Below are 19,095 nucleotides of genomic sequence, written 5' to 3' on the forward strand. Positions count from 1 at the left end.
ACTGCATTTCACTTACCCATTTGAGAAAGGTCACTAAGAAAGAGAACTCACAAATTCAGAGCCAAAAACAAAATTGCAAAGAAAGCTCCAACTTTACCTAAAATTCCTCCATATCTGCCAACCAATCTTCCTATATTTTCCTAAGATCACTCTCTTCTATTTTTCACCACCACCAGCACCCTTAGCAGCATCAGTAACAGACCTATCTGTCCTACACTGAGCTATCGCACCTGGACTTACTTGAAATGAGTATTCTGGGGACTGGCCCTGAAGCCCAAAGCTCTACAATGACTTTTTTTCACCAGGTTGAGTAAAGCATAAACACCCCACTAAAACTCACTAAATGTAAAAACACATTTTCAAGGTCCCATGTCCCCAACTTAAACTATTTTCGTTATGATATTATTAAATATGTACAAACATAAAAGGTGGGCTCCAATTCCTTATATTATAGCTTTTCTAGCTACAAAACACACACACACAAAATAGCAAAACAAATGAAAAACTATAAAGCCAACAATTTTTAAATTTACAAAATTAATTTAAAAACACCGATGATTATGTTTTGCTGAACTAAATTACCTCTCAGAAAAGAAATATGGTACCAACTGCTAGTTCAGCAAGCCTGTTTTACCACATGGTATGACTCATTTTTCTCATCTCTTTTCTCCTTTTAAACTACTGTGAAAGCTTCTGACAGAGTGGCTTAATGTCATTTGGGCTTCATCTAGAGTGAATAAATCATTTACTTTTTAAGGCTGCCTCTGTTCTTATTAACCTGTGACAAAGTATCTACTATGTTACCTAGTGCTAACATGCTCAAAAGAGACACAAAAACAAACAGGCACACCAAAACCTCCCATCAGTATTTGGTTATCCAGACAACCCAGAATATGTGTAAGTTCATTTTTCAGAGGATCACTGAAAGGAAGACCCAAAACTTTATCATAAAAACCTTATAAATCCTTCAGAGAAATAGCCCCAGTTTGCAAAATACTACTATTGTGGACCATAATTCCATAAAACAAATACTATTCATGTGATAATTAACTGAATTCCCCAGTGACATAATGCCTTAACCCAGTTAGCTCTTTCAACAAATATTTATTGTCTGATATGTGCGTATCAAGATAAGAGATGCCATGGAGATGAACCACATAGGTCCTGCCCAAGGAACCCCAAAGGTTTAAGATGCCTTAAAAAGTATCAGAATATTTCATGGAGAACGGATGCTAAATTCTGAGGAATGTGGAAAGTTATCACTTGGGGTAGAACAGGTATTCCACAAACATTGGTTGACTTGCTGTCTTCACCAACCAGGACTTCCCAGAAAACTGTGTTCCATATAGGTCATGGCCATCAGGGCAAGCTCACTCTGGGCTCTACTTTCGGTCTTTGGAAAATAACATATTCAGTTTTTCATTCATTCAATAAATTACTTATTGAGCACCTACTATAAGCCAAAATTGTTCCAGGTCTCTGAAATACATTAGTAAGCAGGAAAAAAACAGTTCCTGCCTTCATAGAGCTTAACTCTAGTGTGGGACAGACAAATAATAAACCAGGGCTATAATAACTAAGTAAATTACACTTCGTATTACAAACTAAAAAGTGCAATGGAGAAAACAGAAACAAAAAAAAACACCTTCAAGGAGGTAAGAAGGATGGCTGGGAGTAGAGGGAGGGTAGGTTAAACTTTTTTTAACGGGTGGTCAGGGTAAGCCTCACTGAAGTAAGATTTCTAAGTCAATGGTTCAAGGTATAATCACAGCAGATTCGTATTTACACTCTAACTTACCAGCCATCTTCCTCAGCGACATCAAATTTCCCACTGGACTACCACTATCCACTACATTTTGGTATACTTGAACGGCTTATTAAGAATGTAAGTAGGGGCTACCCTTCCCTGGTGGCGCAGTGGTTGGGAGTCCGCCTGCCGATGCAGGGGACGCGGGTTCGTGCCCCGGTCCGGGAGGATCCTGCATGCCGCGGAGCGGCTGGGCCCGTGAGCCATGGCCGCTGGGCCTGCGCGTCCAGAGCCTGTGCCCCGCAACGGGAGAGGCCACAACAGTGAGAGGCCCGCGTACAGGAAAAAAAAGAAAAAAAGAAAGTAGGAAACTAATAAAAATATGTATTTCTGTTCGTTCCACAATCATTAGTAATAATAAGGTCAAGTTTTCCTCCACTATCTTGCTACCCTTTAGGGCAAGATAGTGGAAATCTCCAAAGCCTCCAGAGCTGGCTCAGGGTCATGGGTTAATTTGGGACTCCAGGAGGATGCAATTACTCTGGCCCCTTGCCTGAGAAACCTGGCTTAAGAAATTGGTATCTTAATGGCTGAGAATTTCCCCCCTTATTTCCAGGTTCCTATACAGGAAACGAAAGGTCACCGCAGACTTGAAACTCAACTCATGAAGCTCTCTGGGCTCAGAGTAAAACCGCCAAAGGTGGCCTTCCCTGGTGGTGCAGTGTTAAGAATCCGCCTGCCAATGCAGGGAACACGGGTTCGAGCCCTGGGCCGGGACGCGGGGCAACTGGACGCGGGGCAACTAAGCCCGTGCGCTACAACTACTGAGCCTGTGCTCTAGAGCCCACGAGCCACAACTACTGACCCTGCATGCCACAACTACTGACACCCATGTGCCTAGAGCCTGTGCTCCGCAACAGGCGAGGCCACCGCAATGAGAGGCCCGCACACCGCAACGAAGAGTAGTCCCCGGGGCTTCCCTGGTGGCGCAGTGGTTGGGAGTCTGCCTGCCGGTGCAGGGTACACGGGTTCGGGCCCTGGTCCGGGAGGATCCCACATGCCGCGGAGCGGCTGGGCCCGTGCGCCACAACTACTGAGCCCGCGAGCCACAACTACTGAGCTCACGTGCCACAACTGCTGAAGCCCACGTGCCTAGAGCCCGTGCTCCACAGCGGGAGAGGCCACCGCAGTGAGAAGCCCGTGCACTGCAACGAAGAGTAGCCCCCGCTCTCCACAATCAGAGAAAGGCCCATGCGCAGCAACAAAGACCCAATGCAGCCAAAAACAATAAATAAATAAAATAAATTTATAAAAAAAAAAAAAAAAAAAAAAAAGAGTAGTCCCCGCTCACTGCAACAAGAGAAGGCCCACGCACAGCAACGAAGACCCAACACAGCAAAAATTAAATAAATAAATAAATAAATTTTAAAAACCCACCAAATGTAATGAGCCGTGCGTTTAGCAGCTGGAAATCAGCGCTGACTCTTCTTCATTAGCGCCTGGGCCTCGGTGCCTGGAGACCTACAAAGCCCTTGGGAAGGCGCCGTGACTTTCTGTGGGGGGATGGGGAAATGGAGGCCTCGGTCATTAAGCGGAAAGCGAATGCTCTCTCAGTTTGGAAAAAGCATTCAGCCACAGCAACGCAAACATTTAAACGGCGACGCACACCCGCCGGCAGAACTTGGGCCCGCAGAAAACCCCGCTGCGCCTGCGCCCTCTGTCTCCTGAGCGGAAAACCCCACCGCGCCTGCGCCCTCTGTCTCCTGAGCGAGCCCCTCTGAGGCGGAAGTGCTGCTCCCACATCCGGTGAGCGGGCACCACCGGGAAATTCTGAAGGCGCGGAAGTGGCTGACGTGTGGTGGCTTGAGGACCGGAAGATGAGGGCCGAGAAGAGCCTGGTAAGTGGCATCCAGAGAATGGAAAATATAGAAAATAATGTCCCCCAAACCTTTAGGTGCTTAGCTGAGCTGCAGACTAGCATTTTCCTCCACTTTTTCTGACTCCTGAGAGGCAGCAAAAGCACCAAACAGGATTTCTCCTCCAACCAAATTTGGAATTTCCCTGACGTTCTCTCCCCATGAATGGGGCTTCCGTCCTTACAGTTATCTGGTAGATAACTTGTTTGTTCTGAAACTCACCGCCCAAATCAAAACAATTGCCAAGTTCCATAGATTCTACTCCCTGCATGCACCTTGACCCTTCCTCTCCATTTCTGCTATTTCTGCCTGGTTCAGGTCTTCACCTCTCCGAGAGCTAAAAAATTTTTATAATAGTTTACTAATTTGGTGCTGTCTGGCATTGCTCCAGGTGAAGATCTCGGTTTGTAGGCCCTCACGTTTATACGGTTTAGGGTCCTTCTTTAAGAAACAAATACAAAACTATGAATATACATTTTTATCACAATGTGACCGTTGGCCCTACATGCCTATGTTACAAGTGCTGGTTGGGTAGTAAGATCATTACCAGAAGGCATTTCAGTACCAGAACTTAGCTATAGACAGAAGTGACTACACACTACTTTAATATATATTACTAAATAATCGAGAACTTCCCCTTAACCAATTTCCAGTAATGCCCACAGCCTAGGGAAAATGTAATGGAGGCAAGTTATAGTAGACAGAGAGTATTCAATTGTATCTTCCTTTTGCAAATTTTACAGAAAACAATTGACCACAAAATATGTTGTTAGTGCCTATTCCAGGGCTTTAGAAAATTCCATGCAAGCAAGAGTCCGTAGAGCTTAAGCATAAAACACTGCTGTCTGTTTAATCTTTGAAACTTGTAAATATGATCCTCACAATTCCCTGCTTAAAATCAATATTTCCCACTCTCCTGAAGAATGAAATCCAAGCTCCTTGCTATAACATTATATTCAAGCCCCTCCTACTTCTAACTTCTCCACCCACTCACTTGCATACATTCTTTGTTCCAGACGATTCAGAATTACCTGTGGGGTCCTAAATAATTCATGCTATCTCAAAAAATCATTCTTTTATAGATACCTTTATATCTGAAGTTCCTTTGCCTCAGTTGTGCTTTACCTATCATAGCTCCTACCTGGCTCCTTTTTAAAGCCTTCTGTGAACTCCAAAGTCTCATTTAGAAACTGCTTCTCTATTCTGCCCATAATACACTGTGCTTACCTTCTTCATATCATTAGCACCTTTTATTATAATATTGGATTTTTAATGATATGTTTTTCCCACCAGACTAAAATTTCCATAGCCCATGTCTTTGTAATATTTTCCCTCAGCTCCTAAATCAGCACCCACCCCCCCCCCAAAATTAACCTTGAAAAATTGCAGATGCTAGAGAGATGTGAATAGTAGCTAAAATAACCATGACCAGAGAGAGAGAGAGCACGTGCGAAAACCCAAGGAAACAGAAAACTGTCATAGACTGCTATGGGTGAATGAATGGAAAGAAAAACTGGATATGTTGAAGGAACGTTCTGAAATTCTCCTTTTGTTTCTTCACCACGTTACCTTGGGCCATAATTTTCCTTCTTCATCACTACAGAAATTGACAGTAACAACCCATTAGTCAATTTTGATGGGGAATCAGGGCAGAGGTTCTGCCAAAATAAAGAGTTGATAAAAACAGATGCTCTTAGACCAGCTGCCATCAGTCATTTCCTCCAAACAATAGATAACCAGAACAGGACCTGGTGCCTAGCAGGGGGTTGCTTACATAACAGAAGCCTAAAACGTATGGCACTGGCTTTGGGCCCAGGCAGAGGCAGAAGCTAGAAGGGCCTCAAAGAAATGGTTAATAAAAGTGAGAATATGTTGGTGAGTCTTAAAGGACAGTGTAGAAATGATACTGGAGACAGAAGAAAAAGCAACCTTTGGTACATAATAGTTGGAAAGTTTGGCAACACTGTCACCTGTAAACCCATGAACTTGTGGATATGTCTAAGGAAGTTTCTAGGTAAAATGCAGAGAATACTACCTGGCTTTTTCTAGCTGACTGTGATAGAATACAAAGGGAAAGGCATGAACTAAAGAAAGAGTTGCTTAGTCTTGTTTTGTTTTTGGCTTTTTAAATTTTTTAATTGTGGTAAAATATATATAACAAAATTTACCATCTTAACCATTTTTAAATGTACAGTTTAGTAGTGTTAATTACTTCATATTGTTATGCAATCAATCTCCAGACTTCTTTTCATCTTGCAAAACAACTGTATACCCATTAAACAACAATTTCCCATCCCCCTCCTCTGCCCAGCCCCTATATTCAAACCACAATTCTAACTTCTATCTCTAAGTATTTGATGGCTTTAGGCATCTCATGAGTGGAATCATACAATACGTGTCTTTTTTGTGGCTGGCTTATTTCACTTTGTATAATGTCCTCAGGTTTCATCCATGTTGTATCATGTGTCAGAATTTCCTTCCTTTTTAATGGAATAATATTGCATTGTATGTATATACTGTATTTTGTTTATTCATCCATTTGTTGATAGACACTGAGTTGCTTCCATCTTTTGGGTATTGTGAATAATGCTGTTGTGGAGTTGCTTAGTTTTGGGGTGAAATTTAGAGGAAATATTAGAGTCAGGATTTGGAAATAAAACTGTTGCACATCCCCTGTCTATTCTAGCAAAAGATTCTCAGAATATGAAATGGCTTCAGAGCAAAGAACCACCTCAGGGTGGGTCTGGAAAATCCTTTGTTAAGACTTAAGAAAGGTCTAAGGCAGTGTTTCATAGAGGCTCTCAGCTAGACTAAAGGACTTCTGACGGTCTTATGGGTATGCCTCATAGACCCTCACTGACAAACAACGGGGATTCTAAGATTCTCAAGTCATTATTAGGACAATAGCCACAAGGACCCAAGATAGAAAACTTCCTGTCTTAAAGAGATTTGTAAATGTGACTTCTGTCTAATAGAATGAAATCCAGTAAGATTCACAGGAAACCTACGTTTTTCAATGAATAGCATAGGTAGGAGCGCTATCATCTTGAATTAAAAAGAAAAGAGATAGTGCAAAATTTTAAAAGACACTTTCCCCACCCCCACCCTTCTATGGGCAAGAGGCAGGCTGAGAAGGCCACTCAATTGCAAATATAGTCAGTTTCTTAGGGAAAAGGAAGGGTAGCTCAGAGGACAGAATCAAGAGGCCAGAGGGTAAAGCCAGGACCTTCAGAGAATTTTCCCAGGGAGCAGGACTGGTCCTAATCAAGAAATTGGCAATATGTGCTCAAATGAATTTCAGAATTGCTGTAGACTAGTAACTGCTATGTGTATCCTGTTCCCCTGCTTTTTCAACTGAAGTGTCATTGTAATTGTCCTATCTCTTTATCACATGTGGATGTTTCAGGGATACTGGGGGCAGAGGACAGATAATGTTTCTTTACAGGTCTTTAAATTGAGAGATACTATACTTGAACTATACACATAGCACTCATGCTCATCTGGGTCTCATTCAGTTGGCTAAGCCCTGACTTCAAGACAATATCACAGTGAGATAAGACTTTGGGGGTGGGAGACTTGAGAGGAGTAAGTGTATTCTGCAGATAAGAAGCCCTACTACCCTATTACCCTGCTGGAAGTAAATGCAAGGTGCCAGGTGGAGTAAATGTGGAAAGAGAGTTTACTGAGCAGTGCCCATGCATCCCCCAGCTATTCCAAACTTCGCAGCCCAGTTGCCAGATATATGAATGAAGAAGCCACCTTAGAAGTGGGTCTTCCAGCCCCAGCCATGCCAGCTGACACTGCATACACTAGAAACAAACCACTCAGCCAAGCCCTTCCCAGATCTGTGATCCACAGAACTGTGAGAAAAATGCTTGTTTTATGCCCCTAGGTTTTTCAGTAATTTGTTATGCAGAAATAGGTAACTGGAACATCTAACCAATATAGACACTGTATATGCGGAAAAGATACAGTGGATTTAGAGGATATAGCTACCAAGGGCATATATGCTGCCAAGGGCACGTGTGTGTGTATGTGTGTATATTTATCAACGATTGACATAAGAAAGAAATAATTGTTGGAAATCCTGACATACCTCTGAGAAACTGATAGATTGAACAGAAAGAAGCAATTAGCAAATATCTCAACAGTACAATTAAGCTGTAGACTTAAGCTATTTAGGCATATATAGAGCTCTTCATGTGACAAATAATTCACTTTTTGTTTTAACATGCACAGAATATTTACCAAAAATAAACCAGAGATAATATTTCAAAGGGAACCTCAGATTCCAAAGGATCAGTGTCATACAAACTATGTCCTTTAGTCATAATGCATTAAATTATAAATTGTTTCTTAAAAGGATAGCTTAAATACACCTCACATGTTTGGAAAATTAAAACAAATTCCTAAATAACCCTTAGGTTGAAAAAGAAAATTAATGAATACTTAGACTTGAATGGCAGTGAATACACTACAAGTAAAAAAAAAAATTCTGGAACAAGGGTTAGAGAAATGACTGAACCTAGGGCTGGGGCAGGGAAAATGCAAGGTACACTTAAAGCATCATTTTCAGAAAATAAGAACAAGTGCATGTCAAAAAGACACACAAGCCAACTTAAAAGAGTTCCCAATTGTCAAAGCTGGAGTAGTTTGAGCAATGAAATAAATAATGATAATATCGGATTCAACCCCCAAAATAAATAGCCATAAGTCCATACTCATATGAATAAATGATTAAGTTAATAAATGAGGAAGAAGACAGAACTCTTTGTTACAAAAGAATTCCAACTCATACATTTAGAAGGAATGGGGGAAATAGAAAATCATCATTAGAATACCACATTAATAATTGTTGCAGACAAGACCTGCTGATAAATCCTAAAATTAGTGGGAAAAACATTAAGAAGAAACAGGATATTTGAATAAGCTCAAATCATCTCCCCCAAAACATTTATTCATTACTGTAGTGGTTTTAACATATGTCCAAAATCCTTTGATGCTCCTCCCTCCAGGAAGAAGTGAATTCACCTTCCCTTAGAGTGTGAGCTTAACTTAGTTATTCACTTAGAATAAAATACGGAAAGGGAAAAATAGTAACTAGAATGGAGAAACCTGGCAAACACACCACGAACCAAGTGACCAAGGTTAACATCACCAGTAATAAGACATATCGATACTAGGTACTCTGTGGTAAGATGCAATGAGAAGAGCATTTCCCCTCTATTGTATTCTTCCCAAAAGTCCATAACCTCAGTCTTATCATGAGAAAGCATCAGACAAATCCAAATAGAGGGATATTCAACAAAATACCTTAGCAGCACTCTTCAGAAGTGTCAACTGATAGTTGATAACATAAGAGAGTATTGTTTAAAGGCAAGGAAGGACTGAGAGACTGTCACAGATTGGAGGAGACTAAGGAAATATGAAAAACAAATGATATATTGGTTTGCTAGGGCTGCCATAACAAAGTACCCAGACTGGGTGGTTTAAACAACAGAAACGTATTTTCTCATAATTCTAGAATCTAAAAGTCCAAGGTCAAGGCATCAGTAGGGTTGGTTTCTTCTGAGACCTCTCTCCTTGGCTTGTAGATGGCCATCTTCTCTCTGTGTCTCCACATGGTCTTCCCTTTGTGTGTTCCTGTGCCCTAATTTCTTCTTATGAAGACCCAAGTCATATTGTAGGGTCCATCTTAATGACCTCATTTTAACTTCATTACCTCTTTAAAGGTACTGTCTCAAAATACTGTCACATTCTGAGGTACTGAGAGTTAGGACTTCCACATACGAATTTTGGGGAAACATAATTCAGCCCATAAGATATGGTATCCTATTTTGGATCCTGGAAGAGAAACAGAGCACTAGTGGAAAAACTGAGGAAATCTGAATAAAATCTGTAGCTTAGTTAACAGTGTTGTACTAATATTAGTTTCTTAGTTTTTAATAAGTTGTATGTAAATGTTAATGTTATAGGAAGCTGGGTGAAGGGTATATGGGAACTTTCTGTATTGTCTTTGCTTATCTTCTGAAAGTCTGAAAGTATTTCAAAATAGTTCAAAAATTTTTAGTTATAAAAACACTAAATTTCTTTGAAAAGATAAATAAGGGAAACTCAAGAATTAAAGAGAAAATATGCAAATAAACAGGAAATAGGCAAATAAACAATACACAGAATGAATAGATACAAAGGAATGTTTTTAAAAGCTATTATTATTTTTAAAAATATACGATTATTTTGTAACAAACTTTTAAAAACTAGAGGAAATGAAAAAAGTGGATAAATTGATAGAAAATATACAATGCCAAATTTGCTACAAAGGGAATATAAAACTTGAATACAACCATAAGCATAGAGAGTTTTAAATCATTCACTTCCCAGAAAAGCTTCAGGCCTACGAACATGGTTTTGTATATGAATTCTACCAAACTTTTAAGGAAAAGTTCTTTTATTTTTACAAGTTCTTAACACCAATAAAACCCAAAATTATCCAACTTATTTTATATGATTTTAATTCCAAGCCACATGAGGACAATATAAAAAAAAACAGGGGCTTCCCTGGTGGCGCAGTGGTTGGAGGTCTGCCTGCCGATGCGGGGGACGCGGGTTCGTGCCCCGCTCCGGGAGGATCCCGCATGCCGCGGAGCGGCTGGGCCCGTGAGCCATGGCCGCTGAGCCTGCGCATCCGGAGCCTGTGCTCTGCAATGGGAGAGGCCACAGCGGTGAAAGGCCCGCGTACCACAAAAAAAAAAAAAAGGCATTTTACAAAGTTCCAACACCTAATTTTTTTTAATGGTATACTAGAAATTGAAGGATACTCTTAACTTGGTAAAACTTGCCTCTATCAACCCTGTACTTAAAGGAAGAAAATTTTCTTTAAGATGTTCCCTTTAAGTCGAAAATGTTTACTATCACTGATGCTGTTTAACATAGTTACTGAAAGTCACAACTAATTCTGTAAGAAAAAAAAAGAAATGAGATATAAAGATCAGATTATTTGTAGATGATATGACTGTTTAGCAATAAAATCAACAGACAAATATGAGAATAAAAAGTTCAGCGGGGTTGATGGATACCAGATCAATGTACAACAATCAATAGCATTTCTCTACACCAACAATCTCCAACAAAAGTTATAACTAAAAAGATGCCATTTAAAATAGCAACAGAACCCATATATTCTCTAGAAGTTAATCAAGAATACACAAAACCTTTATGGAGAAATTTTGAAGCTCTACTGAAGGACAAAACAGATCATCTGAATAAATGGAGAGACATCACATGCTCTGAAAGGGAATAATTTACTGTATTAAAAATGTCAATTCTCATCAAATGGAGCTATAAATTTAATGCAGAACCAATCAAAATTCTATATAGATTTTTTTTAGAAACTTGATGGCTTACTTTAAGTAGAAAAATAAAAGTCAGCTGTGAAAAGGGGAAAGAGGTAGGCTTTGCCTAAGCAAATATTGAGACATACTACCCAACCACAGCAATGAAACATAATAGTATTGACCAGAAAACAGACATGGGAAACAGTGGAACAAAACAGAGAGCTCAGAGACATACACGTGCATATAAGGCACTTATTTGTATGATAAAGGCTGATAATGTTGGGAACCTGGCTCACTAAATAGATAAGAATAATAACTGGATCCCTACCCAATATCATATACCAAGGTGAACTCCCAATGTTAAAGACCTGACTGTGCAAGGTAAAACTTTAATGGTAGTAGTTGATTATAAGAGAATATTTTTGTGGCAAAGCATTGAAAGACTTCTTAAAATGAAACCCAAAAGCATAAACTGTGAGGCAAAATTTTGACTAAGTAGCATCAGAAATTTTTTTAAATTCCATTCAAGGGGAGATATTATGGGCAAAGTTACCTGAAAGACGACAGATTGGGTGATATTGCAGTGTCTAAAATTGACAAGGAAATAATATCTAGAATACAGCAGGATCTCTTGCAGTGAAACAGAAATATAGGAATCACAATAGGAAATGGGCAAAGGCTATAAACAAGCAGTTTACAGAAAAGTAAACCCAACAGGCTTACACGCACATGAAGAGATGCTTAAGCTAATTAGTAGTCAGAGAAATGCAAAGTAAAACAATAGTGAGATACCACTTTACATTCATTAAAATGGCAAAAAATTAGAAAGCTGTATGATGCCAAGTGTTGGCAGGAAAGTGAGGCTATAGGAGCCCCTATGCCCTGCTGGTGGATATGTAGACTGATGCAGCCTGTCTAGAGAGCAATCTTGCGATATTTTGTAAAATGACATTTACCCCTCCCTGTGACCGAGAAATCCTGCAATTCAGTTTATCTTTCAAGGAAATTCTCATGCAGGTGCATAAAGGGGCGTATAAGCTTATCATAGTATCATTGTAATGGCAAGGAACTGAAGACAATCTGGGTGTCCATCCCTAGAACTGGACAATTTCTACATGCTATTTAGCAGTAGAGTCCTAGGCATCAATAGGGAAATGGACTGGTTGTATACATAGCAGCAGGAAGAGATTCTTAAAACAGAATTGTATAAATAAAAAGTAAGCAGAATAATGAGAAATATAGCAATTATTTAACTGAAATGATTTGCACGCAAATAGCACATGAACAGAAGAGCACACTTCACAGGTTAGTTGCTAGTGGGGTGGGATCAAGGAAAAGAGACCTTTTTTTTTTTAAGGGATGAAGAGCAATTTCCTTTCTGTTTCCTTATAACTGTAGAAGACTGCAGATTCATGTTTCAGTCATCTTTGGGTAACTTCCTCACTTGGGGCCTCTCATCCTCAGAAAACACTGCTCACAAAAACATCTCTATCATTTAGCTCAAACCCGTAACTACAAGAAGTACAGGAGACCCAAGAACACAGTCTGATTCCCTCTAGATTATCTTGAAGAATTTGACAACAGTCTGTCTTAAAGCAAGAAAATGTTCTCCCACACTACTTTGCAGCTGCCATGTCCAGAGAAGCTTGCCAAAGCTTTACATAGTGACAAATGTCTTCCTCTGACTTCTTGTTCTTGGAAGGCATTTTGGCAATCAGGTCACACCTTCCTTGGGAAGATCTGTGTATTTTGTGTGGGGAAAATAACTCAAGTTTGATTTCTAAAAAGAGAGAGAACCAATAAATATGAAGTAAGGTCAATCAGGACATCAGTTCTCCATCTACAAGTATACAATCTTTGGGGCTCTTGAAGGTGATCCTTTTTCAAAGTTAAGTGCAGCACATATCTTAAAGGTGCTAGGGTTTAAAGTTTGATAATAGATGATTATCCCCCTGAAAAATACATTTTGAGTTTGCTGCTTTTGCAAAAGTAGCTGACTAATGTCTCATTTTATGGTTTTCCTTCACTGCAATAATTTTGAGCTACATTCTATTTCAATTTTAAATGAAGAGAGGACAGTTTATTTTTTCAAACACATCCACAGTGTTCTTTATAACACCTCTTTGAACATGACCATTTCTAAATGGGGTGGAAAATCCCTTGTCAGGGAACCCACTACAAAGAGATCACCTGTCTTGACTCGTTTTATTCAAATAACACTTCTATAAAAGAGCAAGTACTTTTCTTGATTTATAGATGAGGAAAATAAGGTTCAGAAAAGTTATGTAATATGTCCAAAGACATACTTTTTTTAATTGCTAGGGGAGAAAAAATAAGAAGAAAGTATCTTCTGTCAGAGAAAATAAATGTCTAATGTGGACACTAACCTGTCTTAAAATATAACGATTTTCTACCTTGAGTTTCCTGGTGATTTCATTAAACAAGTCAGTTATGCTTGGCTACAATAGATAAGTGAAAATAATCTTTTTTGTTAGTAATTTTTAAAATCATTAAATTTCTTTTTTCTGTTGGTTCTTATTCATATAGCTCTTCAAGTCAAATTACCCATCTGATAATCTGCACAGTTTTTTATTCTAAATGACTTCTTTGTAGACCCTAATATTTTATACAAAAGGTACAAATTAGCCATTCATAGTAACTTTTCAGAAAAAGATATATAGCTTGTGCCAATGAATTCTTCTGATTTAGAAATAATAACAGTAAGCAAGGCTATAAAGTAAATTTAAAATGTTCCCATTGGAATTTAAATTAAAGTACTTTGGTTAGATACCCAAGATATGAACTAAATATAGGATGTACTTGTATGCTTAGAACCCTGTGTTTTAAGTTATCATTTATTGGGTACTCATTGTGTGTCATACATTATGCTATACACCCTTAAAACACCCTCACTGAACTGTTATGTGACTGATATTATTCTCCCCAATTTATATTACAACTATACATGGTCAATATCATTCTCCTAAATAATAGTTGAGAAGTTTGGGACACAAAGAAGTGAAATAGCATACCTAAGGACACACACCTAATAAGTAAAATAACTGAGTATGATGTCCATAACTTAGGTGTAAGGGTAAGGAGACTGGTCAGAAGACCTAAGTTTGAGTTCTTGTTTAAGTTGGTGAGTTGAGCATGTTTCTCCACCTCGTCCCTCCACTTTAATGGCAGTAAATAGATAGAAGAGGGAATGAGAAGAAGTAGTTGACCAGAGATTTGACATAATTCTCCAGCACCATACTGATGATAAGCCAGAGTGGTGGCAGCTAAGCCCAGGACATGCTCAGGAGAAGGCTGGAACAGAGGTGGAAACTATTCTTTAAGCAGAGTTTCCAGAAAGATTTTAAGCTCAAAGTCAACAGGTATCAAGAGTGGAAGTAGAAAATGAGGCAGACATCAAGGTGATGAATTGAAGGATTTCCTTCTAAACAGTTACACGAGTTGGCACATCCTCTCCTTGCATGCAGTGATGACATTTATTCCCAAGCTAAAAACCAAGATCTATTCTGTAAAAAGATTGAAAGAAATGTCTGGAAAGAACTAAAACTTCTAAATGGTTATAGTTCTCCCAGAGTAAACATCTAGGGTGAGCCAGAAACTGCCAGCTTCCTTCTCAGGCATCCTAAAATGAATGTTGAAAGCCTGACAGTCAAGGGGAGGTCTACTGAGGAACTAGGCTACTCATCTGCCATAGGAATCCATGCCATCTAGCTATATATGTTTACCTAGCCCTTCAGTCATAACATTGATGGCTAATAAGGATCATATTTGAGATGAACTGGTAGCATAAAGGAGAAGAACTGGTATGAACAAGCAAAATAACTGAACCTGGAACAAACAGCAATAATACAGGGAACAGAAGACAATTCAATAGATATTTTAATTAATATCTCAAAGAGATTTAAGAAAATGAACATACAATTATGAAAAAGAAATAGAGCAAGAAAGAGTTCATGGAAAGTAAAAGTGATTGCTAAATGAAAACTAATTTAATTTTTCAAAAAGGTAGAAAAAATAAAATCTTCTAGAAAGTAAAGTAAAAAGAAAAAGAGATGAAAAATGAGAGAAGAGCTAAGAAATACAGGGATCAATCCAGAAAGTTGAATACCTACCTATAGGAGTTCCAGAAAGAGAAAATGCATAGCAGAACGTAGTTTTAAGCCATCATAAAAGAAAATTACTGAGTGGAAAAGTCCAAAAGGGCCAACTAAGTGATGAGGTTGATGAATAAAAAGAATCACATCTAAGCACATCATCATGAACATTCAGAACCCCACGAAAAAAGGAAAGATCTTAAGAGTTTCCGTGAGGAGAAAAGATTACCTACAAAGGTATAATAAATCAGGTTAATATCAAATTTTTCACCAGCAACAATGAATGCTAAAAACAATGTAACAATGTCTTTAAAATTCTGAGGGCAAAGTGACTTTCAACCTATAATTTTATATACAGACAAACAATCAATCGTGCATGAAGACAAAGACATTTTCAGACACGGGGAGACTTAGAAATTTTACCTTCCACAGATTCTTTCTGAAAAAGTACTTGAAATTGCGTTTTAGGGGGTGGGGAAAAAAGAAGAATTCTTTTTTTTTTTTTTTTTTTTTTTTTTTGCAGTACGCGGGCCTCTCACTGTTGTGGCCTCTCCCGCTGCGGAGCACAGGCTCCGGACGCGCAGGCTCAGTGGCCATGGCTCACGGGCCCAGCCGCTCAGCGGTATGTGGGATCCTCCCGGACCGGGGCACGAACCCGCGTCCCCTGCATCGGCAGGCGGACTCTCAACCACTGTGCCACCAGAGAAGCCCAAAAGAAGAATTCTTGAAATAAGAGGACCAGCACCCAACACACAGTTGGATCCAAAATTTCAATAATTTGAAAATAGTTCCATGATAGTTATTCTGCAGAAGACCTAAAGCAATTTGTACAAATTATGGGACTCCAAGAAGCATGTCTTCAACAAAAATGTAAATTTTCTTTAACAAACGATTGATTAAGAAGTTGGATGATCTTAGAAATAAGAAAACATAGGGTTTCTTTTTATTTCTTTAACGTGAAGAGAAAAGCAATTGGCAGCTGCATGGAGGGAAAATAGGTGAAAAGTCTCCATGCAGACATGCACAAACTAAAGGTAACATGGTTTTGTGCAACTGATCTAAAAAAAAGGGAGAGAAAATCCATTGGCCCTTGAAATTTGGAACATTCTAAAAATGGCATAGATTCAGATATTCAGATTTTAATTTTTAGAAGCAACTAATGGACAAAACACAGAAGTGGGTTTTGGGTTTTTTTTTTTACTGCAGTGACAGACTGAAAATGTTACCATCTTGAATTACCTAAAAATATTGGAATAAGAGTAGAAGCATAAAGAAAGAAAAGAATAGAAGATACTATTTTAAATTGATGGATATAAAAGTCAAGGTAACCAATAGAAAAATTTTAAATATAATTAATAAAACAATGGAGAGAGTAGAGAAAGGAAAAGTGAAATATAAAGAAGCTAAGTTTCACATTTGTCGTATCAGAGAAGCTGATCATCGTATCATCATCAGTGTATCATGGTGATGATTTTAATCCCCAAAATTCATAATCCCAATTTTCCATAGATAATGCTCTTCATTAGAGATGTACTTCTGCCTATACTTCCTTTCCTATGGTACAAAGTCTGCTTCCTCCAAATTCATGTCCAAATGTTTGTGGTGTCCCTTCTGGCTTTTCCAGTCTCACTTCTGTATCTTGTGCCTCTCACTGGCAGTTTCTGAGGCAGCCCCTAACCAGACATCTTAGTCCTCACCATAAAAGACAACAGAGTGAGGCGGGAAATGCCAAACGACAAGACCTGCCCGCCACAAGCTTGAGAGAGGTAGGGGACCCGCTGCATGTCATCTCAGGCATGCTGGTGAGGGAGAAAAGTGTCTTGCCCCTGAGTTTGCCTGCTGTGCCTCTGCCTTTAGTCTCCTGCTGTTTGTGTTTGGAAAGGGTTTCACCGTACAGGTTGAAGCCAGGGAGCAAGAAAAGCACCCAGCTGATTTTTGCAAGAAATTGTAGATTTTCAATCTCTACCTCCCTTACCACTCAACTCTTTCAGTGTATTCATTCACAGCCAAGAATGGAGCAGCTGTAAATAGCTTCTTTGACTGAAATCTCATCAGAGAAGCTGGAAAGCCCAAGCTCTCAGAGCTAAGGGAGGGACTGGGCAGGAAGGCCAAGACAGAAAGGAGGAAAGAAAAATGGAAAGCAAAGAAAACGAAAATACATCCACAATCTACATAGTACTACAGGGCTAGAAATTTGTAAAGCCCTTAACATGTTTCTATATTTTAACCACTTACTGAGTACCTTCTACATCCCTTACTCTCATTTTCTATGTCAACCCCCCCCCACTACATTCCAGCAACATTGACTTTCTTTCTGCTTTTAGAGCATTTGAAGCTCATTCCTATCTCAAGGCCTTTGTTCTCGCTGTTCCCTATCTCAAGCATGATTCCTAAGCTTAAGCTTGTTTCATGGCTGTCTCCTCATCCTTCATTTCTTAACTCAGAGTCACATCTTCAGAGAGGTTTTCCTTAATCACCCTATTTACTGCAACACGCCTTACCTCTCAGCCATTCTTTACCACATCATATTTATTTTCTTATAGCATTTGTTTGTATGAAGAATTATATTTATCTTGCTTGTTTGTCATCTATGTCCCCCCACCCACCAAAAAAATCCACAGGTACAGGGATTTTTATCTGTCATTTTCACTATTATATCCTCAGTACCCATACTCCTAGCCAGGCGCATGTTATATACATAATTATTTTATTTTTATTTTATTTATTTATTTTTTTTGTGGTACGCGGGCCTCTCACTGCCGTGGCCTCTCCCGTTGCGGAGCACAGGCTCCGGACACGCAGGCTCAGCGGCCATGGCTCACGGGCCTAGCCGCTCCGCGGCATGTGGGATCCTCCCGGACCGGGGCACAAACCTGTGTCCCCTGCATCGGCAAGCGGACTCTCAACCACTGTGCCACCAGGGAAGCCCACGTTATTTTTTTAAATAATACATTCCATACATTATGCTAAGCTCTTTACATAGGTAAGATTGTTTACTCTTTACAGTGTAATCTGTACTCTTTGCAGATAAAGAAATTGAGTCACAGAAGGAAATAACTTGCCCAGTATCACACAGTAAGTGAAAGTGGAAGCTCATAGATTCAAATCTAGGTTTTTAATCCTAAAACCCTTCTTCTTAGACACTATTCCATACTTCCTGAAATATGCAAGGAACTTTCAAGAGGCAGTGAATATGGGAAGTCATGAATTGTGGTCCTTGCATTTGAAGGACCTGTAGGACTGGTTGGGGAATTATTATGTTTACATCAAGAGACAAATTATAACAACCAGAGGCAGCTGCTCTCATGATAGTCTCTGTGATCCCCCTGCCTTCATAACCTTCTAGTCATTCTGCCCTTGCCAGTACGGTCATGGCCGGCAGCCAAAGTTTTTGGACGACTACAGCTGAAGCTGCCAAGTATTTACAACTCTTAATTCTTACTCTTAAAATCGTTTAAAAGGAATTTTATGTGTTTCAAGCTTATCAGATACTGTTTAATTTTTCCCAAGTTTGTGTTTAAGGACCAGCTCCTTGTGAATTATGGAGACTTTGGTTTTTGTTTTGTTTTGTTTTGTTGAAATTTACTTTATTTTTATTTATTTTTGGCTGCGTTGGGTCTTCGTTGCTGCACGGGGGCTTTCTCTAGTTGCAGCGAGCGGGTCTACTCTTAGTTGCGTTGCACGGGCTTCTCATTGCAGTGGCTTCTCTTGTTGTGGAGCACGGGCTCTAGGCATGCTGGCTTCAGTAGCTGTGGCACACGAGCTCAGTAGCTGTGGCACACAAGCTCAGTAGTTGTGGCACACAGGCTTAGTTGCTCCGCGGCATGTGGGATCTTCCCGGACCAAGGCTCGAACCTGTGTCCCCTGCATTGGCAGGTGGATTCTTAAACACTGCGCCACCAGGGAAGCCCCAAGACTTTGTTTTTGATACAGACTTCTGAAGCTGTCCCCACATGTCGTCTTCACAGGGTCTGAAAGGGCCTAGG

The 19,095-nt window shown here is 39.5% G+C and overlaps 1 protein-coding gene across 1 annotated transcript in view; it reads right to left on the reverse strand.

Moving 5' to 3' along the window:
• The window catches only part of GPR158 (G protein-coupled receptor 158), a 317,648-nt gene that overhangs the window by 287,864 nt on the left and 10,689 nt on the right, over positions 1 to 19,095 (reverse strand). The gene's annotated exons all lie outside the window — the stretch shown is intronic.

This window comes from Phocoena sinus, chromosome 2, assembly GCF_008692025.1.
Source record: "Phocoena sinus isolate mPhoSin1 chromosome 2, mPhoSin1.pri, whole genome shotgun sequence".
In the NCBI taxonomy this organism is placed as follows: Eukaryota; Metazoa; Chordata; class Mammalia; order Artiodactyla; family Phocoenidae; genus Phocoena; species Phocoena sinus.